Raw genomic sequence first — 24,180 nt, forward strand, 5'->3', positions numbered from 1 at the left:
CGGCATGATGAGAGGGGGATGTAGTGCTGGGAGAATGGACCAGCAATAGCACAGATGCAGAGGGAGTTGCCGTACAGATGCAACAGTGGTAGTGGTAGGGCCATGGGCAACAGTACATGATGCAACAGTGCAGAGGATGTTGGGCGGGGAGGCCTAACATCAACACAGGGATCGGTGTTGGATGATCAGGGTAATGCTCAGTGAGGAGTATTACTAGAGCACAATCCTCGCTAAGAGAGAGTGTTGATTTGGGTTAGCATCGGATGTGCTCTAGTCATGAAAATTGGTGGAGAGGCTAAAGCACATGTGATCTCCAAGTCTCAGAAATAGTTTGGACAGATTGTACCCGGTTTAAGAGATATTGAAATAATTAATATTTTTAATGGAGCTCCTAAGTCTAAACTTAGGAAAATTAAAATATTAATGGGTATTAATATAAAACTGGGTTAGAAGGGTCCAAAAGTCATGGATCAAGTCAAATCTAATCTTAGCCGTTGATTAGAAATTTAATCTTGGTCGTTGATGGACCAACGAGAAAAGTATAAGAAGAGGCTTGAGGGTCAGTTGGAGAACACACCAGAGTGATCAGTCATTCATTTTGCTAAAGCGGGGTTGCTAAGCAAAGTTGAATCAATGATCAGCAGTGAGGGGCAGTGAGTATGAGGCAGAGAGGTAGGGACAATACTGGGAGACCAGTGCAGAAGCAGAGAGGGCGAGAGAAACAACCAGTCCAAGCTATGTAGAGCCCAACAGAGGCAGTGCAGAGTCCAGAGAGATTGCTTCATCCACGTAGAGGGCAGAGGGAGTGACGCAGAGGCTCCCAGAGGTTGCGTAGTGCCTCAGAGGGCTGACACAAAGGGTCTTGGGGTCGACGCAGGTCAGCAGGAGGTTGACGCAGAGGCTAGAAGGGCCAGCATTGAGCTTCAGTTGTGCTGGAGAGGGTTTCATGGGACACGTTTTCTGAATACCTGTTTCCGAATATAGAGGTATTGCTGCCGTGTATTTTTCTTTGTCTGGTGAGCCATATTAGGCTCCCAGTTGTACTTAGATGGACTGCTTAATAATATAACCCTCTAAATAGCTGCACCGGTTTTTCCGCATTGGGTTTTTCTGGGGACATTGGTCCAAATATAACGGTGTCACTTGTGTGCTTGTTTTCTTTCAGTTGATGATCTGTAGATGTTGTGATTGTATTGTGTTTATTTCGATATTTAACTGTATTAAATAACTTGTTCGGATTTAGACAAAGTAGGAGAAATAAACCAACAGAATACAGAATAAATTCCTAACAGATAGACTCAGGAATTTCAACATGCATCAATGGCTGTAGCAAAATAGAGAAGATAATGAGGGGAAGACAGGCAAAGCAAGAGGCCTAAAGGCGTAGTCACTAGTTTGACTTCCAATGAGCTTGGCTACCTGCAACCACCAAGTTAGCTTTAATATTGCTGCAAAACGACAATGTTAGCCCACTCAAACAGTGTCAAAACCAGAGAGGACTGAACAATGGCTAAATGAGGGGTAGGAAGAGAGGTTAGGGCTAGGAAAACTCCAAACCAGGGCTAGAGGAGGAAAACAATGGAAAATCAGTAGGAGAAGAGGCCTGAGAAGGCTATGACAAGGGAGAGGAAGCCCCTTAGGGCTGATGTCAAGCCTAGAAAGGTTGATGATGGGCAAGGTGAGGCCCTAGAAGGCTTGCGACTAAGGAAAAAGGGAGGCCGAGGGTTCCTAAGGGAAGCTCAACGTTGCGACCAAGCAAGAGGGAGGAGGCCAGACCCATAGAGGGCTAGACGACTGCCCTAGAGGGGGGTTGAGGCCGCTCTAAGCCTGCGGCTAGGGTTTATAGGGGTGTCGAGGGCCTTTAGGGGCCACGAAAAGCCCTAAAAGGGTTGTGACCAAGGGAAATAGGGGGTCGAGGGCCCTAGGAGGCCACTAAGCCTCACAACCAGGCTAGAAGGGGAGGACGACTAGGCCTTGGAGTCCTAAGAAATTTTGAAACCTTGCAAACAATTTTTTTCCACAAATTTACTGTAAAAATGTTGGACATTGAGCTTGGATGAATGATTGGAAGCTAGATCTTGCATTCCTAGGCCTAGATCTGCTTCAAAACCCCAATAAAATTCTCTTGATCAAATTGAAGTCCACCTGCACAAATGAGTCAAAGAATGCCAAACCCCAAATATATACACAAAATATAAAACCTTAAGTGCTGCAAAACAAATGGGTTATAATTCTGGAATGAGGGAATGTTGGGAACTTGGGTACCATTGTCTAGAACGGCTAGAGGTTTCCCAAAAATTTACAGGAAACGACTAATTGGGAGCGGTAATATTATATAATAAAAAAAATAAAAATTTATTTTTATTTTTTAATTATATAATTTATATAATAATAAAAATTAATATTGAATCAAAATATCAAGGGACACTTGCGATGGGCTCCCCTCTCTCCCCCATTGTCGCAAACTTGTTCATGGAAGATTTTGAGACCAAGGCCCTTGCTTCCGCCAAATTCTGTCCTAAAAAATGGAAGAGGTTCGTCGATGACACTTGTGTCATTTGGCCTCATGGACGAGAGAAACTAGATCTGTTTCTCAAGCACCTGAATTCTCAATCAGATTCCATCAAGTTCACCATGGAAGTTGAGGAGAATGGTCGCCTTCCCTTTCTTGACATCCTCCTTTCTAGGAGGGAGGATGGTTCCGTCTGTCACCAAGTTTTTCGAAAGAAGACTCACACAGAACAGTACCTCCATGCCAATTCTCATCATTTCCTTGCTTAGAAATTCGGGGTTCTCAGCACTCTCACTACCCGTGCTCTAAGAATCTCCGATGATGACCACCTTGATCAAGAGAAATCTCATCTTCTTGAGGTTTTTGAAAATAATGGGTACAGCAGATCCCATAGCCTCAAGGCCTTCCACAGAGCTAGCAAAGAGCCGAGGGTTAAACCCGCCCTTGCTGATCCTATCTCTAAGGTTTTTCTCCCGTATATCCAAGGAACCACTGATAGGATTCCCATATTCTTAAGAAGACTAATGTCTCTTCTTCCTTCAAACCTCTCAAGACCATTAAGAATTCTCTTAGATCGATTAAGGACCCTATTGACCCAAAGGACTCAAAAGGGGTCTACCTCATTCCCTGCTCCTGTGGTATCCCCTACATTGGAGAAACTGGTAGGTCTATTAAGCAAAGGATCAGTGAGCATGCTGCTGACATCAGACACAATCGCTCCTGCACATCTGCCCTTGCAAAACATGCTAAGAAATCAAAACACCATGTCTGCATTGAAGAATCAAAGGTCATTGCTAAAATTGGTTATTTCCACCACCGGAAACTCAGGGAAGCAATTGAGGCATGCCAAAAACCTTAATAGGGATGATGGCTGGAAATTAAGTAAACGCTGGATTCCAACTCTCGCTTCTTAACTCCTCCACCCTCTCCTCACCCCTATCCTTTTGTGGCTTCATATTTTTTCCCTCTTAGATTTATTTGCCCTCCTCCTACTGTTGGTTATACCTTCTTTGCTTTCCTCCTCTCAATGAGGTGAGCTTTCCTCTAGCTTAAAATCCTTATTGAGGTTTTGGTAATTATTATGTGATAAAATATATCAAAATCAAATGAAGTTTAAACCATATATTCTTAATAAAATTTTAGTTTAGGTCATGGTATTATACATTTTTGAACCTTATATTAATTAATTTAATAATACTAGTAACCAATTTATTATATCATAACCTAAGTTGCACGAAACGGGGAAACGGGTACGAGTTTCCGAAACGAGAAGCGATACGAAACGCGACCTCCCCAAATTTTGGAAACGGGGAAACGCGAATATATATATATATATATATATATATATATATATATATATATATATATATATATATGTGCAATCATAAAGCATAAATGATACATTATAATTTATTACACTTAAACCTTAAGATTTAATTTACATCACATTTACTCATGAATGATCACATAATGAAAATAAAAATATCGGAATATCCAAAAGCAACGTTTATTATATATCCAAATCTCAAAATCAGCCTTTATTTATATTAATATATGAGGCTGCAAGTACAATAAAGACTATAAGGCTGCACAAAAGAGATCCAAATCAGGATTTTCTGCATCCACATCCCATTCTTTAGAAGGACCACTGTTGTATTAGGAGTCTCCTCCTACATAGTCGAACAACCTTAGTGCTCTTGATTAAATACACGTTTCATACCCTAGTACCCTACATGATCTTGATTATTGGGAGTTTCCCCTGCATAGAGGGCTTGATTCTCTTGATTAAATACAAGTTCCATACCTTAGTACATGATAAAATCCAATGGAAACATTGCAATCCCCCCAATCCTGAAATCCTGAAAAACAAATAAGTCTGCTGGATTTTGAGTGAGATCTAAAATTCTACTTTCTCCATATGAAATCCAATGAGGGCGAAACCACTCTCAAACATCCTGAGTCATTTCATGGTAATGTTAAAAATATAAGTAAAAGGAGAATATCACTTTTACTTTAAGAATTTAACATTACCATGAATTGCATATGCCTCAAACTTCCTGATGAACTGCATATCAACACTAGGGCAAAAATTCACTTTTATAACTCTAGACACACATCTAGAAGTCACTAACATACCCTAAAAGTAAATTAAAAAACAATTTTATTTTTTTATTTTTTTTTTAAAACACAAGTTAATGAGGAAACGTGGGTCGTACGGCCCTGAAACGCGTTTCCGGCTGTACTAGCCACGTTTATGTTTCGGGAAACGTGGTAGTACGGCTGGAAACACGTTTCACGGCCGTACCAAACGTGTTACCGCGTTTCGTACCCATTTCCGTACGGAAACGGACCTCTATGACACGTTTCCTGCAACATAGATCATAACCAACTAATAATATTATAAATCATTCTTGGATTCCATTATTTGAATTGATGAATGACTTATTTATTTTTAATATTATCACCTACTAATTTATTACATAACAACCAATTTATTACCATATAGCTAATTTTTAACCTAGTTATATAAATTAATTATTATAACGGCTAGTTTTCTACCGGATAGGTCAACCCTTACCAATAAGCTAATATTATTATTATTTATTATATCATGATAACGACTAGTTTTTTTCTTAATTCACATTGACTAGGTCAACCTAAGTTTATAATATAATTTTATTAGATTTTATTATTATTTAAATTAATAAATTGTGACAATTTTCGATAATTATTAATTATTTATTAAATAACAACGAGTTTGTAACTAAATTTTATTTCACCAACGACTATTTTTAAACGGCTAACAATGAACAATGATGCATCCATGCTATTTAGTCTCACAGATTGATTGATTTCTCACCTTGTCCTGAGGATGAACCATATTAGTTGGTTTGAAACATCGACCCAATCCTTACAATGTGATTAATTCGGAAGACTTTTTTAAATTATGGATCACAAAAGTCTTAGATCTAACATTATATGCTTCATTAATCTTGCAATTTTGGGCTTAAAGGTAATCATAAGTAGAATAACATTTCTCTTATTGAAGCATTGCATTGACATTTTGCATCTCATCTTGCATTTGATCATTATAACTAGAATTTTGGGCTTACTTTATAATTGCAAGCTTGTTGTACTCTTTTGTAAATCATAATCACTTGCAAATTGTTCTTAAACTGTTTATTGCTCATATTTCTGGTTGTCGTGATCTATCCTACTAACATCCTTCTTGCAGCACTACTTGTCTAGTAACTTGAAGCTTTTCATATTTGTGCAAGTGATATAATATATTTTGAGCATTGTTCATTAGGCACTGGTCTCTATTTGATAATCCTAATATTGTCTCATTGATCTCAATTTGTTTAATCTTGTTAAAACATACTTTGCTCATTCAACAAACACACTTGCTAATTAATCTCAATTCAAGTTGTCTAGAGGTAGTGATCTTGCCCTTTGATCTCCTAGGACTTGTTGCTTCAACAAGTTTTCCCCCTTCCATCTATCTTTAGGGACTACCCCCCTTAGCTTGTCTAGGAGAGAGCTAGAACGGAGTGAGTAGGGATCAGGGTGACAACCCCTACTCTGAGCATTGCGCTTTAGGTGTACACTTTAGGCAACAACATTTTTTGGCGCCGTTGCTAGGGACCTCCAAAAATTAATTTCTCTGGAACCCACGAATTTTACCTTTCAGAGAATTTATTTTTCCAAGGACACAAAATTAATTAAATTTTTGGTTTAGGATTTTAATTTATTTTTGCCAAAAAATTTAATTAATTAACTTAGGAGGGGGTCAATAATTTTTCCAACCTTCTAATATTTTAGCCATGGTGTTTTTTTTTTTGCTAAGTATGATTAATCTATTATATACAAAAAGAGAGAACTGTTACATCCTTTGAACACAGAGAGCCATCATGCCTGAGAGTTAGGCCGTTTGAGCATGACTAAATCAGAAACAGAGAGTTTGAACATGATATCCCGTGCAGGGGAAACATAGAGATACAAACAACAGACACTAGACAATAGTCCCGCCACAACAGAAACTGGACAATAGACCCGATACAAGAACATAGAGAAAGTTTGACAAACAGAGCCAGAGAGAACCTTTCCTCCTTTCCACTGGGCTTCAAAAAACTGGTGGATAGCTGACACATAGGATTATTCGTCGGGTTGCTCCTCCACTATCCTGCACCATCCCTCTTCCGGTTCCTGCCTGTCCGGCTGAGCGTGGGCAACAGGCACAATGCTGATGGCGCTGGCTGGCTGAGGCGGCCCGTGATGCATATCAGTAGAAGGCTTCGGAGAGCTGGGGTTTTGGATTTCCTCAGTGTGAGGCATAGTGGCACTAGGCTCGCCCTCGTCTTGGGCTTCCTCTATGAAGAGAACAGAGACATGAGCCGTAATTCGAGGGCGAGTGAGAGAGCAGTTGAACGAGAAAATAGTTGAGCCAAAGGATGGCGAGTTGGCAGAGTCTGGAGAGTTTGGGTCCAAGTATTGACTTGGACTCAGAATGCTCTCTGTTCCCAGAGGATGAGGAGCTTGCCCCATGGAGCCAGACCCAGCAGAAGGGCGCGAAGGGTTGCCTTGGCCGGAGCCTCTGCGACTAAGCATGCGCTGGCGGGGTCTCGGCATAGCGGACGGAAGAACACGAACAACAGTAATGAAATCTCCGTTAGTGGAAATTCCTCGACCCGTAATGAGAATGCCACGAACACCACAGGGTATGCCACCAACCGCTGAGGGGAGATTACGCACCTTGAGCTCTGCCTCAGGCGCTATCCGAAGACAGCATCCGGCGCCTGACCCTCCCCAAGCCCAGTCTTTCTCAAAACTCCGGATCGTTCCAAACAGAATGAAACACAGTGACATGTTGCTGGAGGTGAGGCTATTAAATACGCAGGTGCCATTCCCTCGATCCTCACCCGCCATTACTATGGCAATCAAGTTTGTTGCAGGCCGAAATCCTCCCGAGCAGGCGTAACTGGACAACGTTTTAATGCCAAGACCGAACAGATGAACTCCCGTAATGTTAATCACCTGCGCATTGATATCCTCCCACCTGATTTTCTGTCCGGCGAGCATGCTGGACAGGTGCCAGCCATGCTCCGCCTTCCTCCGTCCCATCATGGTGAATGCCTTACAGATCACCCGCATCCGGGGCGCCATGGTGTTTAAATATGAGGGACCATGCACTAAAATATTTTTTACATTAAGATATTACAATTTAACCCTCAAAGGGGGGAAATCCATTCGTTATAGCTCATTTATAATACCTCATTCTGCGAATCAATATGATCTAGTAGACCAAGTAATTTGTAATAAAGCAATTTAGCCAATTAGCTTCAATTACTTCCAAATTATTTTTATAGAGACTCGACTAGAACACTAGGACTTACCTAAGATCTTGATGGAAAAATCCACCTAGCTTTGGGGTGAGGCTTGAGGGAAAATTTTTGCCTATCATCCATGGTTAGAAACACACATGAATATGTGAGACAAAAACCCTCATAGGATAGAAATCGTCATCAAAACGGTAGGCTTACCTAGGTTGTTACATATATAAGCGGTCTTACTAGGATCATTTACATTATAAACTTGCAGAATGGGTTTACAATTTTACAAAATGATGCCTAATGATGATGATGAAATCCAGATGATCTCATTGCTTGAGCATGATGGAATCTTCTTGCGAAAATGTGCACTGCTATGGGGTAGTTGACACAGAGTGGTCAACAGGTCTTTAGCCCACAACTTTGGGTCCAAAGCCCACCGCTTGGGTATGCAACCCACAAAACCACATTTTTGTGGGTCAACTCCTCGCAAACCCTGTACCACCTGGGTTGTAGGAGTACCTCCCAAGCGACACTTCTTATCAATATCAACTTTATCAGGATAAATAAAGTAATTGAAAGTAATATATATATATATATATATATATATATTTTAGTTTATAATTGATTTTCATTTTTTAGTGCGAGGGAGATGGGTAATTCTTTCACTATTCAATATGGAGCACATGATATCTAAAAACAAAAATATTTTAATAACAAAAAATATTTTAATGTCAACTACAAATAAAATATTTCAATATCTATGTTAAGTAACATACAAAGTAATTGAAATTTAAAAATTTCTTATATTTTCACTTTCCATTTTGAGGGGAGTGTAATTTATTCCATTCTTAACACGGAGTTGATTTGTAACATTTACAAAATCTGAATAACAAAACAAATTCAATGTGGGTTATAAATAAAATTTTCAATCTACACACTGGGTAAAATATCTTAGCATCAAATATATAGAGTGCATGTGTGTGTTTTTATTCCATTGATAGATTCTTTTTAATTCAAGGTATGGGTGAAATTTGTAATTCCTTCAATATTTATATGGAGTTGACACGGAACATTTAAAAAATATAAATAACAAAAAAAATCATATATATAAATATATATAGAGAGAGAGATTCTATCTCATGGATATATGCTTTCTACTTCTCAATATGAGAGAGGTGTATTTAAAAATACACTAATAATAACATAACATTTTGATATGGAAAATGTTGGTCATAAATAAAATATTTCAATGGCTATGTTGAATAAATATTTCAATGTCAACACTATGTACATATAATATAAAACAGATGAAGATAAAAAATTATTATAGTTAAAACATTTTATTTGTGTCGCTCAAAATGAATGAGATATGTAATTCTTTCCATGCTTGGCATGGAATTGGCACATGATATGTGTGTGTATGTATAGAACAAGCATTAGATTCATCTTAACCCTAGATCTATCAAGTGTCGAGATGGATCAAATCTCATGAGGTGCAAATCTTTTTTCTAGTTTTGCGCTCTAAATGAGGAGGTTTGCAACTCAAGATTTGATACCTCTCCGTACTTAATAGATCTGGGGTTAACATGAATCTATGATATTGTGTCTGTCACTGATTGCAGTTGACAACCTCCTTATTCGCTAATCATATATGTGACTCTGTATTTCATTAAAGAAAGCATCACTTGTAAATAAAGCCATACTGATTGGCAGGATACTCAATCAAAGACAAATGGTAGTGAAGTATCAACTTACTCGTAATCTTTCTATGTGCGGACACACACTGATTGTTGTAATTAATTGTTGCTGTTATAGCTGTAATGGCGTTGACAGAGTCGATGTGCTGGAAACTTGTTCTGAAAACAATGGCCAAAACAGGGGTTGGAATTGCCATCTATCAGAAACCTACTTCAAGTTCGTGTTATATGCAGAGGAAACAACAAGATCCTCCTTTATGTCAAGAGGATGATAGATCCGATGCTGCCTGGTACTATTTATTTTCTCTTGACTGTAATCTTCTGACTTTGATTTTATGATTCAATCTCTTGATCATTTTTCATTATGAAAAGCAGGTATACACCACTGCAAAGATGCATTCATCAGATACCTAGTGAAAGTTCTGTTCATGGTTCTATGTGGCCATCACATTGGTCATTACGACTTGAAAAGGAACCATTATGGCTGAAGTATAAACTAGGAAGCACAAATGGTTCAAGTAGAGGCTTCCAAAAAGACACAGCATACTGGAGGGATGTTGTACAAAAGTTGTACTGGCATGATTTAAGTATTGATTGGTCAATCATCCGAAATGTGATGGATATGAGAGCAGGTTTTGGAGGGTAATTCGATTTCCCTTTTGACAATGAATTCATTTCCATGGATGGTAGTAGACTTTAGCTTCGTAATAAATGGGTCCTTGGCCTCTTGATAGAAGTTTGAAAACATTCTTACCCTGTCAATTGTTGATTAAAATCAAGATTTACAGCATCATGATAGGCAAGTCTGTTAGACGCGCTTCCCATTCTTATACAGCAGACATTTGCTTCGACCTACTGTCAGAACTAGTTTTGCAAGACTTTAATGAAATTTAGTTAATGAACTATCAGCAGTATGGTTGCAAAAAAGCTAGATGTTTTTAGATAAACTTGCTTTTCAAAAATTTCAACGGAGTATGTTGTTTTGTATGAAAAGAAAACTATGAGAAACTGATTAATACAGAGTAGTCCATTACAATATAGAAACAATTCTCCTGCGGACCTTAACATTTATCTATAGGCCACAAGGCAGAGGTTAAGGCTTGGCGCCATGGCACCATTTCAGTGAAAATAAAAAGAAGATTGCGCCTATGATCTTAATCAAAGCTTTATGCCATTTTAGCCAAAAATAAAAAAGAAACTTGGATCACAGTTGGGTGTGTTACGTACTAATGTTTGCTATGATGACGTAAGAAAAATTATGCTCAAACATATTTATAACTCAGGTCCATTTCAACATTCAATTGCTGAAGATTCTTAAAAGTTTTTTACTTGTGGTTACAGGTTTGCCGCAGCTCTTATTGAGCAACCAGTTTGGGTAATGAATGTCATTCCAATTGATGGGCCAGACACACTACCCTTGATATTTGATAGAGGCCTGTTTGGGGTTATCATGATTGGTGTGAATCGTTCAACACTTATCCGCGCACATACGATCTCCTCCATGCAGACCATCTCTTCAGTGATTTAACATTAAGGTAATTGTGTTGTGTCCCGTTTGAAACATTCTTTTACTTTACAGGTGAGTGAAGGCTGACACACATATGTCTCTGGAAAAATTCAAGAAACGCCCATGAATGCTAATGGATTCAAGGAAGTTGTCATGTAATTCTTGCTGTAGCTGGGCGGTGAAACCTATTATTTTATCTTGTTGCAGGTGTAATTTGGTTGATACCATTTTAGAAATGGATAGAATCCTGAGGCCACAAGGATGGGTTATAATGCGTGATACTGCCATGATTGTCAAGCAGTTATTGCCTGTCATGCAATCCTTACATTGGCGCACCAATATTAAAATCACGCAGACGGAAGAAAATCTTATTGTTGCCCAGAAGGGTAGTTGGCGTCCTGAGATAAATAAAGGTCCTCGCTTGATTGTGGGATGGAATTAAGGATTTAGATTCGTTTTTCAACTAACCATGGAATGACCATTATGCCTCCGACGCACATAAAGCCATGCTCCAAGAATAGGGAAATCTAGAGGCTGATCATGTCTGATAAAAGAGGCATTCAAACCATCACGATGTTTCAGTGATTTACTAATGATGCAGGTCGGCCAATTTTTGAAATTTATCAAAATACAATTAAGCTGTGCCTTTGCCTAAACTAAACATGTGTAACAATATTTTTCACAATTCTTAATATTGGAGCATTGATTATTCTTCAAGTTAGAAGATTGACAAAGTCGACCTCAAAATTGTCTAATAATTCTGTTCCTCATAAACAATGGGGTGGGAGAATTTGTTTTAGGATCAGATTTTGAGGTCATTTGTATCTCTACAATATGAGTAAATTATTTTCTTCGGGATCATTTGTTTCCAAAGAATTTTTTTGGTCTCTTAGCACCGTTAAGTGGTTTGATTAGATTGCTTCAGTAGTACCGTTTCAGAATGCTGAGAAGAAGAGAACAATCCAGGATATCACGTTCCAATAACAGCTAGCCTGGTTTTGGCCAATGGTGTGCCCAACACCATGGGGAAAATGATACGTGAACATGATGAAAACATGACTACTGATGATGTGGGGGAGTAAGCTATTTAAACAGTTTGCTGTTTCACAACATGTTTTTACTAAATTTTAAAACTAAATCAACTCCATTTCCAATACAGGGTACCATCCATTGCTTTATCTACCATAACTTGATAAGTGTTTTCAGGGAATTCTTAGTCTAAACAGGGCTCCATTATTTCGGATATCTATAATTTCACATCACCTATAATATCAAATTCATTAATGAAATGGTTGTAATTGTTGTTTCCTTTGGAAATAGCTTGCAAATTCTCTATTTTCTCATGATTTAAAAATTAAATTCAGCTGGCTTAGTTCCGTGCAATGCGTACTAGGCACCCACATTCATACTTATCTGTGTACTTTATCATCTTTCGACTTAGTTTTGGCTTCACTTTAACCTATTACTAACCGTGATTCATGATAAACTTTATATATGAAAAGGTTCTATGTACCATCTCTATTACATTTATTTAAAGGTTAAGTGGAATTTTTTTTGGCTGCATTTTCACTTTTCTTTGTACTTTTATTGTCTTTTGCATTAATTTTTATTTCGGTTTAATATTTTTATAATTATGCTTCATAATAAATTAAATTCAAAAGTTTTAGGTTTTACTTTTTCTGGTTAGTTTAATCTTTTTCTTCTTATTAATGCATGTATATGTACTTCATCAAACTGTTATCAAAAACATAAGAACAAGAACACAAGATGTTGGCTCTCTGCCAGGGCCAAAACCTCTCTTCTCTTGAGAGAAAAACCTTTTGGTAAATTTCTCTTATTGAAGCTTCTTGTTGATCAATGCCAATTCCTAGACCTTTGACAAGAATATCCTCCAAGCACAAGTCAAGTCCTTCCTCCTTTCTGCACTTTGTTCCCCAACACTTTTTATTTCCGGCACTTCGTTTCCTAGCACTTCGTCCTCCTTCCAACTGTTGTTAGATCTTGGTGTACTTACTCTAGAAGAGGTACCTTTGCTGAGATCTTTTCCTTATGATGATCCCTTCTTTTCACCAACCAACGAACGTGTATGACTGTAATGGGAGGGTTTTTCTGACAACAGAGACAAACTCCTTCTCCTCGCACGTGTGACTATAATAGGCTTTAGAACAACCATATTACCTTCGCTTTTCTTCCTTGTTTCTTCGCTTCAGTGGGAGGCCCTTTAGGCCTATATTTCTAGCCCAAACAATGTGAGAGGTGGTGCTGATATACTACTGTTGTTATGACCGTAGAGAGGCCTCTTTTCTTGCATGTGTGACTGTGTTTTTACCCTTAGATCAACTCTCACAACTTTGGTCTTGTCTTCTCCTTCTTTGCTACACTACAATCTCCTTCTATTCGACTTCTTTCACCCTTTCCTCGGCTCCCTTACTTCGCGGATTTTAGAGATGATTTCATTTTCTTTTGAGGGAGTGGACAACCTCTATATATAGAGGTTTGTCCCTCCTTTAGGCCGACTAGAGGACAGTAGGCCGACTTGACATATATAATTCGGATTGCTTCTTTTGATGGTGCTACATGCTTGGAGGATACTTGACTTTGCTTGGAGGTGTCTTCTTTGACTCTAATACATAATTACACCTAGTGTAACATGCCCTTAAGGTCTTCAACATAATTCTTTGGACTCTTTGACTCACCTATAACAATTTAGCATGTACTATACCTATTTCAATGAGCAAGAAACTCATTGACATATTATAAAAATAATATTTCTTTTCATGAATAAATACAAAAGTACATTTATGAAAACCGAACCTAGTTACATTTCCTTCAACACTCCCTCTTAACTAGGGACGTATTGATACAACATTACAAGTTGTTTGGCGTATGTTTCAAAATAAAAAAATCCACATAAGAGAAATCGGATTGGCAGTCCATCTGTTATAGCATCATAGTAACCAACATTATTTGCACAACAAGGCCTTGACTAACAACTTTATCTCTCAACAGATTAGAGCACAATGTTGGCGAGACCAATGATGATCCAGGTGGATTTTGGTGGCCACCCACCTATCCCATTTGGACCCCCACAACTGTCTCTTTCAGTTTTTCACTTTCCTTAATTATAACGCAGTTTACTATTTTTAGCAGTTTTTTGGGTCCTAAACTTCCGGAGCCGTTTTGAGGCCCTAAACGACGTTTTTTTGGGAAATCCACCGCCAACGTCTTTTCCGTCGTAGTCCTCAGAGAGATCTTTCCAACGGGCTATCATGTGCGTCAAATGGAGATAATACGACCAATTCGCGACCCCAGGAAGTTGGCTGTCCAGCTCACCCCAAAGCGGGGCCCACAATTTGGCGTTTCGTCTTCTAGGGTTAGGTTTTGGAATGTGAAGGGTTTTCCATTGTTTCTGAACAATAAATAGGTCCTCGAGCCTCATTGTAACACAGTTTGAAACAGTTCAGAGGCATATAGTCGACACATCTCTTCTCAGAGATAAGCTACCATCGCCCTAACTGGGTTATTTCTATTTGTAAGCATATTTCAGTATTCTCCATTAATGAAATGAAGTATTATTTCCGCTGCATCTCTGTTTTTATGGTTATCGCATCTCTGTATTTATGGTTATCTCTGTAATCTATTGCGTTCCTTCTTAAATCCGGATCAGTGGTATCAGAGCGATCTGCTTTTTCTCTGTTTTTCTTTGCATGTCCCCAATGAGGTCGGGATATAAGGAGTTAGGGCTTGAATTGGTCGAACCTTTGCAAGACCAGCCTCGCAAATCTCGACGACCTCCCATGGCGGATGAGAAGAAAGACGAGGGGGCAGGAGATCCTATCAGAATCTTGCTCGAAGAAGCCCTCGAGCGGCAAAGGAACGCGATGATGGATAGCTTTGCGCAGATCCTTCAGCGGCTACCTAGAGGTGACGCATCAGCTTCCAACAGCTACTCTGGAAACGCTACACCATTTAGGGTACAAGTTAATTTTGAAATCCCCATATTCGAGGGTCAGATAGACGCAGATGCCGTAGATAAATGGTTAAATCTGCTAGATGGTTATTTTTCTGTTCATGAATTTTCGAGTCGGGAAAAGATTGTTTTTGCTCTTCTCAAAGCAGCCCCCCACATCAAGGACTGGTGGGAAACCTACTGTGAGCAGAAGGATGAAAGTACTGGCTCACTATTTTCAGCCGCACCCACCTGGGATTCGTTCCGGGATGCCGTCAAGGAGCAGTACTACCCTGTTGGAAGCTATGAGGATGAACACATAAAGTGGACCACACTGCGGCAGGGAAGGGACCAAGACGTGTCGGAGTTCACCAATCTTTTCCATACCCTTCGCACAAAGCTGGGTATCAAGGATTCAGAGCAACATTTGATACTCAAATACCGTGGTTGCCTGCACAAGTACATCCAGGAAGAAATACAATTCCTAAACATCCCCTCGCTCGGCGCAACATACCGATATGCCGTCAAGGTCGAGCAGAAGTTTAAACAAAAGAAGCGAGACTTTGGATCTGCGAATCCAAAGCAGGGGAAAGGTGCCCCTAAACCACAGAACAAAGGACAAAGCCAAGGCGGGACAGCCCAAGACAACCAGTCGAAGCTGCAAGAAAAGAACAACACCACAAAGCCGAAGAAGGAAACAGGAAAGTGGTGTGAGTTCCACAAGAGTCCCACTCATAACACAAGTGAGTGTCGGACCAAGCAGTTGCTGGTGGCCGAGTTGAAGGCTTCCGAATCAGATGCATGTTCCTACTCTGAGCCAGAACCCGACAAGGGGGACGGCAAAGGGAAGCAAATCATTGATGCAGATCCTAGTGCCACTGTTTCCACTGCCAAGATCCAGAAGAATGAGCCCGAAGATCCAGAGGAGGGGGAACATCTTTTCCACTCACAGATGTGGGTGAAGGGTTCGCCGCTGCAATTCATTGTCGACAGTGGCAGCCAAAAGAACCTCATTTCAGCTGAGGTCGTGAAGCGGTTGGGCCTACCGACTACACCACACCCGCAGCCGTACAATATCAGGTGGCTTCATGAAGGACGAGATCTGAAAGTTCGCCAGCAGTGCTGCCTTCCCTACAGCATCAAACCCTTCACAGACGAGGTATTGTGTGATGTTACACCTCTGGATGTTTGTGATGTACTATTAGGCCAGCCATACTTGTGGAGGCGACATGCTGTGTATGAGTCAAGGCCTCGCACTGTCATCATTTCTTTGGACAATTCATTATATAGGATACCAGAGGTAGCCCCACCTACCGCCACCTCTTTGATCACTGCTAAGAAAGGCAACAAGCTCATCTCACAGACTAGGAAATTTATTTTCTGTCTGGTTTGCTCCCAAAGTAAGGGGAAGATCGTTGCTACATCCATGACCCCCGCGAAGGGTTCCTCCACACAGCAGCAACAACAGAGGGATACAGTCGTGACAGAACACATGAACAACTTCTCCTTACCCGGAGGGGCACCACACAAGTTTCAGGGGGGCGACAAAGTTTGGTTACATTTGCAGAGGGAGCGCCTTACTAGAACCCATCAGAAACTCAGACCACTTCGACATGGTCCTTACACCAGTAACAAGGCTACGGGAAACAATGCTTTGAAGAACAACATTCCTCCATTCCTTCACTTGCACCGAGTGTTCAATGTGGACCGTCGCCGACCATGCTCCCCACCATTTCTAGACACATTAGAGATTGCAGAACAGCTCACCAGAGACCCAGCTCAGCAGAAGCTTCCTCATCTCAGGGAGGAACTCAATGCAATGGGGACCATTGCTTCCTAAGGGGGGAGGAATGATCCAGGTGGATTTTGGTGGCCACCCACCTATCCCATTTGGACCCCCACAACTGTCTCTTTCAGTTTTTCACTTTCCTTAATTATAGCGCAGTTTACTATTTTTAGCAATTTTTCGGGTTCTAAACTTCCTGAGCCGTTTTGAGGCCCTAAACGACGTTTTTTTAGGAAATCCACCGCCAACGATTTTTCTGATAAAAATTGTTTTTTCCGTCGTAGTCCTCAGAGAGATCTTTCCAACGGGCTATCATGCGCGTCAAACGGAGATAATACGACCAATTCGCGACCCAGGAAGTTGGCTGTCCAACTCACCCCAAAACGGGGCCCACAATTTGGCGTTTCATCTTCTAGGGTTAGGTTTTGGAATGTGAAGGGTTTTCCATTGTTTCTCAACAATAAATAGGCCCTCGAGCCTCATTGTAACACAGTTTGAAACAGTTCAGAGGCATGTAGCCGACACATCTCTTCTCAGAGATAAGCTACCATCGCCCTAGCTGGGTTATTTCTATTTGTAAGCATATTTCAGTATTCTCCATTAATGAAATGAAGTATTATTTCCGCTGCATCTCTGTTTTTATGGTTATCGCATCTCTGTATTTATGGTTATCTCTGTAATCTATTGCATTCCTGCTTAAATCCGGATCAAATGACCTATAGACACTTTAGTCATTGTCTCTCAAGGTATATACCCACTTGGGTGTTCACTGAGTATGACCTTCTAGGACTATTCTTGTCTTGGGTTCCCAGCCTTCAAAGAATATCAATCCTCTTGCTTACTCTTATCTTGGATGCCCTACACATCCTCAAAGAGTATTGGATGCCAGATGATTAACCAATCCTCCCATTCTTTCTTCTCAAGTGAAGACAAGAATGTTGTGTCTATCTCTTCCTCTCAATTGAGGAAGACATGCCCAAGTATCCTTTGACAAGGTACTTGTCCAAGTGCCTTTGTAATTGGGAACTTGTTATAACTCCCTCTTAGCTAGGGACTTGTCTATTCATCAACAACTTCTTCTTCATGGGTCCTCCAACTGCTTGATCTCCTTCTTTCCTTTGATGCCATGAAGTCTTTGTTTGAAATTCTTCTTGGCAGGGCACCATCCATCGATCACTTTCTTTCGTGGTTTGTCATGTCATTGCTTCCTTAGTGGAAAGTGGCCTTCTTGTCATATATCAGGTTCTCTTGTCATCTGGCTACTCCTTTGTCATCTGTCCATGCTTCAGAATTCTCTTCTCCTGGATGCTTCGTTGTATTTTCGTGTTTACATGCTTCGATCTAGTAGCCCTTCATGACTTCATCCTGATATTGCTTAAACATTAAATGGTGCTTTTGCTGGATGGCTTCTTTATCATGACATGTTTGTAGAGTAGAATCAATTATCTGCACCTTTCATATCTCAAAGGCTTTCATAGGTGTCAAGGGTCCTTTGATCTTTTTCCTTCCTTTGTCAGAGTTGTCATGCCTTCTTTCGAGAGATGTCTTCAAAGTATCTTATCAAATAGTGATTCTTTGTGATCATGGTGTTCTTCACATGCTTGATCTCTTTCTTCATTTGCTTGTTTTTGGATAGATTAGTCAACTACCTTATGCTTCTTGTGGGAGCACTTCTTATTTGCTTTCTTCTAGGACTAGTCAAAATTCCTTCTTCACTTGCTTCTTAGTCAACAATCTTATACTCCTTATGTGAGTATTTTTTTGTTGACCTTCATTGCATTGTAGTGCATGCCTTTGAGCATTTCATTGGTGAAAGAGATTCTTTCATATTTGATCATGTCATAGAACTATTCCTATGACTCAATAATTAATATCCATATGATAACATGCCTAAACTTTGATTCATACATACCTCATCTTGATTCTCCTTTGATCATCTTATCTTCATTTGGTTGTCCTTGATGCAGCCCTTCTTGCTTCATCTTAGCTTACCTACATATTATCCTCTTCTTGAATCCCATGAATGGGACTCCCAATGAGACATCTGCTTTTGTTTATGAATCTTCTTTTGAAGATTCCATAAGAGGGTCTTGAAGACCCTTTCTCTACAAATGTTTCTTTCTTTTGATGATGGAGGTCTTCTAAGATTCTTAATCATGATCAATTTTTTTTCATTATGGATGAGGTCCTATACTAGGTATGCTCCTTTTACATGAATATCTTGAGCTACATCTACCATGCTCCTATATTCTAGAAGATGTTTCTAACCATGTATTTTGTTCTCATTTATAAATGCTTCTTCTACATGAATATTTTGAACTCTATGTACATCATGCTTCTAGATTCTAGAAGATGTTTCTAGCCATGCAATTTTATTCTATTCCTACATGCTCCTATACTACTCAAAACTTGGAAAGAAGACTTTAAGTAAAGAGTTTGACTTAGTCATAGTAGAGATCCAGAGGATCTTCCTTCTTTTACTTCTTTTCTTCTTCTTTCACCTCTTGAGTCATGTGAGATTCTTCCCTTTTTATTTTGTTGTTGTTGTCATTCTTTAGTTTAGGACAATTCCTTTTGTAGTGTCCATATTCTTGGCATCCAAAGCATTGGACTTTGGACATATCTTTGTTGTTTGTTCTTCATGGACCAAATTTGCCAAATTTTCCTTTTCTCTTAGCCATGGTAGCAAATGCTTTCTCCTTTGATCCCACATCTTCCTTTGCTTTGAGTCTTGTTTCCTCTATCTTTCATAGAGACCACATTTGACTTAGTGGGGTGGCTTCCTTTTTTGGCATATATGCTTGATGTGAAGTTGCCCCAATCCTCAGGTAGATCATTGAGTACTACAATTGTCATTTCTCTATCAGACATGACTTCCCCTAGCTCTTGAAGTTGATCCCTCATCTTAGTGATCTTCATGAAGTAGGGAGCTATTCCTTCCTTTGATATCTTCATTTTGTACAATTCATTTCGTAGAGATATCACTTCTCCAGGTGTGCTTACTGAGAATAGCTCTACTAGTTTATCATAGATTTCTTTTTGATGTTTCAAGTTTGGAGACATAAGGAATAAGAGACTCTTTGATAGATTCTATTAGAATCCGTTGAGCTCTTGTCTCATCCTTATTGTACTTGGCTAAGGCTTGAGTTTGTTCCTTAGCAGGAATAGTGATATTCCCTTTGATGTGTTCTAGAAGTTCATTCTCCTTGAAAAGTAAATCAGTCCTCTTCTTCCATGCAAGAAAGTTATTGGTACCTATCGATTTGTTGTTTTCCTTGCAAAAAGACATTGATGTATATTCAAAAGGGGACATATACTTACTTGATAGATTTTGAGATGTATTGGACTTGCTTTCTCCTTGAAGACTTGATGACTTGCGTTCCTTAGATCTTGATGTTCTTCAACTTGCCTTCTCCAAGTAGACTTGCTTGATGAAGAGATTTTCTTGATGACTTATAGCTTGATGTAGGTCCTTCTTTGATTTCTCTACTTGTAGGTGCCTTTATGTAAGGCTCTTCTTCTTGCTTTATAGTCTACATTGATGAGTGATAGATGGTAGACGTTCTTGTCCTTGAAGTGATTGAGACTTCTTGGCTAGATGCTTCAACTTTTGTAGATGTTCTTCTTTTATGAGTGTGCTTGAGATGCCCTTTCCTTGATGTGTCACCTTAGCTCTGATATCATGTTGAAGAATCAAGGGCAATTAGGTGTAGTGTGATTCTTCTTGATTTGATAACAATTTGTGGAGTCTTTTTACTTTTTCTTGTTATCTTAATCCTCTTCTTCTTATTATTAATGCATGTGTATGTACTTCATTAAACTGCTACCAAAAACATAAGAACAAGAACACAAGATGTTGGCTCTTTGCTAGGGCCAAAACCTCTCTTCTCTTGAGAGGAAAACCCTTTGGTAAATTTCTCTTATTGAATCTTCTTATTGATCAATGCCAAACCCTAGACCCTTGACAAGAATATCCTCCAAGCACAAGTCAAGTCCTTCCTCGTTTCTGCACTTTATTCCTCGACACTTCCTACTTCTGACACTTCATTTCCCGACACTTCGTCCTCCTTCCAACTGTTGTTAGATCTTGGTGTACTTACTCTAGAAGAGGTACCTTTGATGAAACCTTTTCCTTATGATGATCCCTTCCTTCTCTTCACCAACCAACAAACTTGTATGACTGTAATGGGAGGGTTGTTATGACAGCAGAGACAACCTCCTTCTCCTCGCACGTGTGACTGTAATAGGCTTTAGAACAACCCTATTACCTTCACTTTTCTTCCTTGTTTCTTCACTTGAGTGGGAGGCCCTTTAGGCCTATATTTCTAGCCCAAACAATGTGAGAGGTGGTGTTGATATACTACTACTGTTATGACCGTAGAGAGGCCTCTTTTCTCGCACGTGTGACTGTGTTTTTACCCTTAGATCAGCTCTCACAACTTTGGCCTTGTCTTCTCCTTCTTCATTGCACTAGAGGCTCCTTCTATTTGACTTCTTTCACCCTTTCCTCGACTCTCTTACTTCGCTGATTTCAGAGATGATTGCATTTTGTTTTGAGGGAGTAGACAACCTCTATATATAGAGGTCTGTTACTCCTTTAGGCCAACTAGAGGACAATAGGCTGACCTGACATATATAATTCAGATTTCTTCTTTTGATGGTGCTACATGCTTGGAGGAGACTTGACTTTGCTGGGAGGTGTCTTCTTTGACTCTAATACATAATTATACCTAGTGTAACATGCCCTTAAGGTGTTCAACATAATTCTTTTTGACTCTTTGACTCACCTATAGCACTTTAACATGTGCTAGACATGTTTCAATGAGCAAGAAACTCATTGACATATATTATAAAATCAATGTTTCTTTTCTTGAATAAATACAACTATCAAAGTTACATTTATGAAGACCGAACCTAGTTACATTTCCTTCAATGAATAGGCAGCTCGAATCTCATTTGAATATGAAAGATTTTCGGTTAAGGACAAGTCTGCAATAAGAAGTGCGAGAATCACTTGGGAAGGAGCCTCATGACCAGTGAAGGGAAGGGAAGGAAGAGAGAAGTTCTTGGTGTTACTTTGGATCTATTTAGGGCTATTTCTTGTCACACATGCGAAGAAGAGAGGCATCATCTATTTCAGGAAAGGCTGAGAGTATCACCGTCTATTGCAAGGAAGGGTCGAGATTCATAAGGTCACTCTATAATTTGACTCAAGTAGAAGACATTGCAACCATCAATCTGAAGTGTAGAAGGAAGTCTCTTGATTCAAGTGAAGTGGTAACAAGGTACTGCAACTAGGGTTTTTGAGTTAGGGCTGAAAGTTGTAGATCTGTCTTAGGAACCAAAACACTCCAAGGTAGCCGAGAAGGAGGAAGAAATAATGAGTTTGAATATCATTGACTCAAGGAAGAAGAGGAAGCTTTGTAACTTGGTCTTGAATAGGTCAAATAGGTCAAGGGTCTTGGTCTTGGTATTCATTAATTGAAGTCTCTATAAGAAGAAGTATTCATTTGGGTTTTCCTCTCAAGTGGGAAAGGTTTTGGCCCTGACTGATTGCCTACATTTTGTGTATTTTGTCTCATTATTGATTATGCATTGGTAGATGTCTGATGAAGAACACAATAATAATCTAGGTAAAGAAAATATCTTAATCTAAAGAAGTAAAAAGCATTCAAAAACAAGTTAACATTAGAAGAGAAATCACCTAATCTTGCTATGCCCTAGATTTCTCAACATGGTATCAGAGCTAAGGTGACAAAGTCAAGGAAGGGCATCTTATCAAGGGATACTCAAAGATCAAATCTCGAGAAGGACATTGAAGAAAATCTATGAAGATCATCTTGGAGTCAAGATCTACAAAGAAACCCTAGATCAAAGAAGAAGTCTACACCAACAAAAAGTCTTTGAATCCTCAAGTGATATAAAATGGATCTAGAATAGACTTCTAAGTCTAAAGTGTTCCTCACAAAGGAAAATGAAAGTCAAGGGCTGCTCTTGGAAATAGTCCCATTGCATAGATCCTTGCATTCTGAATTTACTGCAATTTGAATGGGCTAAAATGGACTTCGGATGAAGAAGTTATTGCGGAAAGAAGTTTGCCATGGTCCTTTGAAAAGGCGGCAAATTCTTATGAAAATGGCATAAAAGGCTCATCGAAGAAATCACATCGCAAAATGCCAAAGGGAAATGCTTAACACAAGGGCAGAAGGATCCCCGATCAGCGATCTCTGATATATTGGGTCGGAGGTAGGCTACATGCAATATCGGGACCTAGGCGGAGCGATTGCGATATGCGATAATCGGTGATCGGAACGATCGGTGCGATCAGCGATAGGAGGAGCAGAGGCATAGACCCCGTCGATGTGATATGCGATGTGCAATATCGGCGATCGGTGGATCGGCAGATCAGCGTCAGCGTGTTCCATGGTATATGGAAAGAACCCCTGGGCCGTTGCGATAATGATATGCGATATGCGATCACACGACAACCGTCGGATTGGGAATAGAATCAATGGGCAGGATCTGATTGGGGTGATCGACGATCGGGCGATTGGCGGATCCCCGATACAAAGGGCCGTTATATGCGATTGCGATATGTCGATAAGGGGTAGACTTGATGGGATTATAGACCCGATTTCATAAGTTTTGAAATCCAGAAATTCAAAATTTCAATGTATTCCCCGTGTATTTGGGTTTTGGCCATGCAACGATGCGATTGCGATATTACGACCAAAGGCAGACCCGATAGGGATTATGAGCACGATTTCATAGATTTTGAAGTCTGGGATTTTGCGCTCGATAGTGTATTTCTGGTATATTTCTGTGTATTGGAATTTTATTTCGTTTTTGGGTTTTCGCCTAAAGAAAGGCTCCAAATCCTCTGTAACTGTCCCTGATCATTGTGCCACACTACAAGTGGGCATTTTGTAACAATGATGCATTTGTAACATGCAGAGCCACAGAGCTAGAAGACAAAGGACCAGTCGAAGAGACATAGGAATGATCACGCACAAAGAAACGGACAGGAAGTCGCAGAGCTGGAAGGATGCCTCAAAAAATCCAGAGAGCACGATTGAGAGGCAGCACAGAGAGTTTTGGAGTCATTTGGAGGTCGAGCAAAAACCAGACTCAGAGAAGCCAGAGCCAGAGAGCCAGAGCCAGACTCGAGAGTAGAAGTAGAGGTCGACAGAGGTTGGAGGCAGTTGTAGAGAATAGAGCTAGTGTTCATTCTCAAGGTTACAATAGTCGAGGTGACTGTAGGGGACAGCTGAATCCATTGAGATGGAGTTCAAAAAATCCGAAAGACTTTTAAGAGCCATGGAGTAGTAATGAAGCTTCAGAATGACAAAGAGATCAAATGAATGATCTAGCTGTTGCTAGCGTTTAGAGTGTGCTGAAG

General features: G+C 39.8%; 1 pseudogene across 1 annotated transcript in view; it reads left to right on the top strand.

Annotated features, from left to right (window-relative positions):
* The window catches only part of LOC149162240 (putative methyltransferase PMT23), a 208,881-nt pseudogene extending 196,974 nt beyond the window's left edge, over window positions 1-11,907 (top strand). Inside the window, exons 6-9 of the transcript XR_016261914.1 lie at window positions 9,658-9,829; window positions 9,915-10,181; window positions 10,881-11,074; window positions 11,254-11,907. The product of XR_016261914.1 is annotated as a putative methyltransferase PMT23 (transcript). The remainder of the gene's footprint in view (window positions 1-9,657; window positions 9,830-9,914; window positions 10,182-10,880; window positions 11,075-11,253) is intronic.
* The last annotated feature ends 12,273 nt before the right edge of the window (window positions 11,908-24,180 follow it).

Source organism: Pinus tabuliformis, chromosome 5_2 (genome assembly GCF_031772625.1).
Source record: "Pinus tabuliformis cultivar Carrire ecotype Pingquan chromosome 5_2, CPIR1, whole genome shotgun sequence".
Lineage (NCBI taxonomy): Eukaryota > Viridiplantae > Streptophyta > Pinopsida > Pinales > Pinaceae > Pinus > Pinus tabuliformis.